At 39.0% G+C, this 5,683-nt stretch overlaps 1 long non-coding RNA gene across 1 annotated transcript; it reads right to left on the reverse strand.

Annotated features, from left to right (window-relative positions):
- Positions 1–1,447: 1,447 nt before the first annotated feature.
- On the reverse strand, positions 1,448–4,795 carry LOC139951632 (uncharacterized). Its single transcript, XR_011787813.1, has 5 exons — positions 4,706–4,795; positions 3,743–3,954; positions 3,160–3,269; positions 2,207–2,417; positions 1,448–1,657 (listed from the first exon to the last, which is right to left on the reverse strand). It is a non-coding gene; the product is annotated as an uncharacterized lncRNA (long non-coding RNA).
- Positions 4,796–5,683: the final 888 nt, after the last annotated feature.

Consider the following 5,683-nt stretch of genomic DNA (forward strand, 5'->3'; position numbering starts at 1 on the left):
TAGTGGTACAACAGTAATCCACTAAACTAAAACTTTACTAAGTTTGCTGTGACCCAATCCCACGCAGAAAGGGATGAAAGTCACGTGTGATGGTAGTGGTACAACAGTAAGCCACTAAACTAAAACTTTACTAAGTTTGCTGCAGCACAGTCCCTAGCAGAAAGGGATGAAAGTCATGTGTGATGGTAGTGGTACAACGGTAATCCACTAATGTAAAACTTTACTAAGTTTGCTGTGACCCAACCTACGCAGAAAGGGATGAAAGTCACGTGTGATGGTAGTAGTAAAACATTAATCCACTAAACTAAAACATTTAGTTTGCTGCGACACAATCCCTAGCAGAAAGGGATGAAAGTCATGTGTGATGGTAGTGGTACAACAGCAAGCCACTAAACTAAAGCTTTACTAAGTTTGCTGTGACCACATCCCTAGCAGAAAGGGATGAAAGTCATGTGTGATGGTAGTGGTACAACTATAACCCACTAATGTAAAACTTTACTAAGTTTGCTGTGACCCAATCCTCTAGCGAAAAAGGGGATAGAATTCATGCACCATGGTACAACAGTAAAGCCACTGATAGGGAAACCGTTGATAGGTCCCTAGTTTGCTGTGACACACACCCCTAGCAGAAAAGGGCAGCTCAGTCATTTAAACAGGGCAAGTGCACCAAGGCATTCTCCTTGGTAAAGGGCACCTCTTTGGAGAAATTGCAAGAACATTTGCAACGTTGCCTCCGTAATGTATCAGGCTTGTCGTAGTAACAGTATCGAGGATGACATTTGTGCAATGACCAACTCTCAGGGAAAAAGAGAATTTAAGTCTTGTCACGACCAATAAGTTACAAAGTATGCAATGATCCTAACCAGAGCTTGTCCCAATTTCATGGCTCTGCTTACCCTAAGCACAGAATCGGCGCTTACGGAAGCAGAGAATTCTGTGCTTACGGCAAGCATATTTCACGGGTTAGCGGCAAATTTGGGCTGCGCATGTGTACTTCACGTTACTAGTATTCCACGCTTACAAGGCTAGCACAGAAATTAGGCAATTGCAATAGCGCAGAATTTGGCGGTAAGCAGAGCCATGAAAATGGGCCCTGGAAGGCTTTCATCATAGAAGGTGTGCACTCAAGTTTCTTGTTCGTTCTTTCAATCGATCAACCCACCCCAGGAGTAAGGGGAGTATCGATCAATAATAACAATTCATGAAGGTAAACAATTCAATTCGTTTTTTGAAACTAGCTATACAGCATGAGTTATCACAAATTAATGTAAGCAACACTGACAGTTTTAAAACACCTTTACCACAGTTCGGCCATTTTGTCTGGTTCCTGTGTACCCATCAAAACCAGCTCGAAACTCTCAAAGTAAAAAAAAAAAGGAACCACACTAATTTTGGATGTCAAGCCTCATTTTGTTTCTTGAGACAATCCTGATGGCACTGTCAGTGATAAAGGATCCTTATCTTATTTAAGTACCCATACTGGGATGGATGCTCGGCCTCCTCATCAGTAAGACATCTCTCTGGCATCAGGTGGTCGTCGTCGTCGTCGGTGGTGATTTCAACTCCTTGTTCCAGTGAGCTCTTGCCTTGAGTTCCTCTCAGTGTAGACCGATCCGAAGATGTTGATTCTCTTCAGGAGTACTCAATCTCTTAAAGCCTGTAAAACAAATAAATAAATAAAAAATGACTTTTACATAAAAAGTGAACCTTTTACCCTAACCATCCTGGGGTCGATTTCACAAAGAGTTAGAAAGCTAAAATAAAACAGTGAAAGTTTCAGTAAAAAAGGGTCTACTGGTTCGATTTGCTGAGAACACAGAAAGAAGCAAAACCCTGTCACAGTAGCGATGAATCCATCCGAGGTAAAGATTTCGATAGGTTTGCTTTTGTTCTTAAACATTTCAAAAAAATTGACCAGGGGTTTCCTTACGGGTGGCGAACCCTTTGACACTGAATTTTTGCTCTTCTGTTTTCAGAGGTAAAATATAAATCCTTTGAAATAAAACGAACCTATTTGTATATCAAAATATTTGGAGGGTCAACGTTTCAATTTGAAGTGGCGCAATTTTCAATCACACACAGTTAAAAAATTGGCCAGGGGTTTCCTTACGGGTGGCGAACCCTTTGTCACTGAAATTTTGCTCTTCAGTTTTCAGAGTTAAAAATATAAAACCAAATATTTGGGGGCTTGTTCTTCAAGACTTACCAAATGATTAATCACCTTATATGAAGTGGCGCATTTTCAATTAAAAAAATCGGCCTCCTCATCAGTAAGACATCTCTCTTGCATCAGGTGGTGGTCGTCGTCGGTGGTGATTTCATCTCCTTGTTCCAGTGAGCTCTTGCCTGGAGTTCCTCTCAGTATAGACTGATCTGAATATGTTGATTCGCTTCAAGAATACTCAATCTCTTGATGCCTGTAAATAAAATAAAAAAAATTAAAATTACATTTACGTAAAAAATGAACCTTTGATAAGTGCATGCACTGGGTTCTTTTACATGCGTTCGTTACACAACACATGGGACCAACAGCTTTACATCCCATCTGAAGGACGAAGCAATGGTCAAGTGTCTTGCTTTAAAAGGACACTAGTGTCGTGGCTGGGGATTTGAACCCACACACGGTTGATCAGAAAAACCAGAGTTTGAATTCGGTGCTCGGCCACTACACTTCCAAGCACGATTTACACACAGCAGTGAATTTGTGCTTGTACTAATCCTTATATAGCACTGAAATCCATCATTCAGTGACGCTCATGGCTCTTCAACAATGTTACCCCTGATCACTAGGACATTTATTTCATTCATCAAACCAACTCAGCTCCCTTGGGAATAAACTCCTCTGCAGCCAGATATGTAGTGACCAAGCTAAATAAATCACAAGAACCATCTCAACCCTCACAAGTACCTACTAACCCCTGTGCAATCTATGGAAACTGTATGATAAACCTAAAAGGCTCTACAAGCCTAAAGCCTGGTTCATACTTTCTGCGAATGCAAAGCAAATTTTGTTGTCATGAACTTGCAATGAATTACTCGCCACAGTTGAACTGTGTTCAACCCCTTCGGAACATTCGCTAAGAAAACAGGGCTGTGTCGCCAAAATTCACTTTTCATTTGCAGGAAGTATGAACAAGGCTTAAGTAGTGATTAACTTACTTGCATGATGGGCAGAAATAGAAGACAGTTTGTCCTTCATCAGCTGATCGAGTTTGCCTGGTGTGGAAATGAAGTCCATCGTGACTGAACTTGGCACATGCCCTGTCAATCTGAAACCAGACCAGATACAAAAATGAAATTAAGAAGTGATCAAAAATTACCAAGCATTGGAAAAACAAAAATATGTGATAATACGCCTAAAAGGTAGGGCCATAAGTTTTTTTTTTGGTTTTTTTCTAATGATTTATGGACAAAATGTAGAAAGATGAAATACAACTCAGACAGTTTCAGCAAAATAGGTCTACTGGTTCGACTTGCTGAGAACACAGAAAGAAGCAGAACCCTATCAGAGTAGAGATGAATCCATCTAAGGAAAATATTTTGATACATCAACAAAGGTTTGCTTTTTTAACATTTCAACTTTTAATTTGAAGTGGCGCAATTTTCAATCAAACACAGTTAAAAAATTGGCCAGGGGTTTCCTTACGGGTGGCGAACCCTTTGTCACTGAATTTTTGCTCTTCTGTTTTCAGAGTTAAAAATATAAAACCAAATATTTGGGGGTTTGTTCTTCAAGACTTACCAAATGTAAAATCACCTTATATGAAGTGGCGCATTTTTCAAGTAAATAAATCGGGCTCCTCATCAGTAAGACATCTCTCTGGCATCAGGTGGTCGTCATCGTCGGTGGTGATTTCATCTCCTGGTTCCAGTGAGCTCTTGTCTGGAGTTACTTTCAGTAAAGACTGATCTGAATATGTTGATTCTCTTCAAGAGTACTCAATCTCTTGATGCCTGTAAATAAAATAAATAAAAAAAATAAAATAGCATTTACATAAAAAATGAACATTTGATAAGTGCATCCACTGGGTTCTTTTACATGCGTTACACAACACATTGGACCAACAGCTTTACGTCCCATCTGAAGGACAAAGCAATGGTCAATTGTCTTGCTTTAAAAGGACACAAGTGTCGTGGCTGGGGATTTGAACCCACACTCTGCTGATCAGAAACACCAGAATTTGAATTTGTTGCTCGGCCACTGCACTTCTGCCGACGATTTACACACATGTTATGTGAACAGTGAATTTCTGCTTGTACTAATCCTCATGTAGCACTGAAATCCGTCATTGAGTAATCTCGTGGCTCTTCAACAATGTTACCCCAGATCACTAGGACATTTAACTCTTTCATCAAACCAAATCAGCTCACTTGGGAGTAAACTGCCCCTGCAGCGAGATATGTAGTGACCAAGCTAAATAAATCACAAGAACCATCTCAACCCTTACAGGTACCTACTAACCCCTGTGCAATCTATGGAAACTGTATTTTAAACCTATAAGGGTCTACAAGCCTAAAGCCTGGTTCGTACTTCCTGCGAATGCAAAGCAAATTTTGTTGTCACAAACTTGCAATGAATAACTTGCAACAGTTGAACTGTGTTCAACCCTTTCGGAACATTCGCTAAGAAAACAGGGCTGTGTCGCTAAAATTCACTTTTCATTTGCAGGAAGTATGAACCAGGCTTAAGTAGTGATTAACTTACTTGCATGATGGGCAGAAATAGAAGACGGTTTGTCCTTCATCAGCTGATCGAGTTTGCCTGGTGTGGAAATGAATTCCATCCTGACTGAACTTGGCAAATGTTCTGTCAATCTGAAACCAGACCGGATACAAAAATGAAATTAAGAAGTGATCAAAAATAACCAAGCATTGAATAAACGAATTTGTGATATTACCCCTAAAAGGTAGGGCCATAATGGACAAAACATAGAAAGATGAAATAAAACTGTGAAAGTTTCGGCAAAATAGGTCTACTGGTTCCACTTTCAAAGAAAACAGAAAGAAGCAAAACCCTGTCACAGTAGCGATGAATCCATCCGAGGTAAAGATTTCGATACAAGGTTTGCTTTTTTCCAAAGATTTAAAAAAAATTGGCCAGGGGTTTCCTTACGGGTGGCGAACCCTTTGTCACCGATTTTTGTTCCGCTGTTTTCACAAGTAAAGTATAAAACCTCTGAAATAAAACGAACCGATTTGTAAATCAAAATATTTGGGGGTTTACGTTATTTTTCAAAATTTACCAAATGTGGACTTTTAATTTGAAGTAGACAATTTTTCAATCAAACACAGTTAAAAAATTGACCAGGGGTTTCCTTATGGGTGGCGAACCCATTGTCACTGATTAATGCTCCTCTGTTTTCACAATTAAAATTAAATAAAACCTCTGAAAAAAAACGAACCAATTTGTATATCAAAATATTTTTGGGGTTTACGTTATTTTTCAAAATTTACCAAATGTGGACTTTTAATTTGAAGTAGACAATTTTTTCAATCAAACACAGTTAAAAAATTGACCAGGGGTTTCCTTACGGGTGGCGAACCCATTGTCACTGATTAATGCTCCTCTGTTTTCACAATTAAAATTAAATAAAACCTCTGAAAAAAAACGAACCAATTTGTATATCAAAATATTTTTGGGGTTTACGTTATTTTTAAAATTTACCAAATGTGGACTTTTAAC

The sequence above is a fragment of the Asterias amurensis genome, chromosome 19 (genome assembly GCF_032118995.1).
Source record: "Asterias amurensis chromosome 19, ASM3211899v1".
Taxonomy (NCBI): Eukaryota; Metazoa; Echinodermata; class Asteroidea; order Forcipulatida; family Asteriidae; genus Asterias; species Asterias amurensis.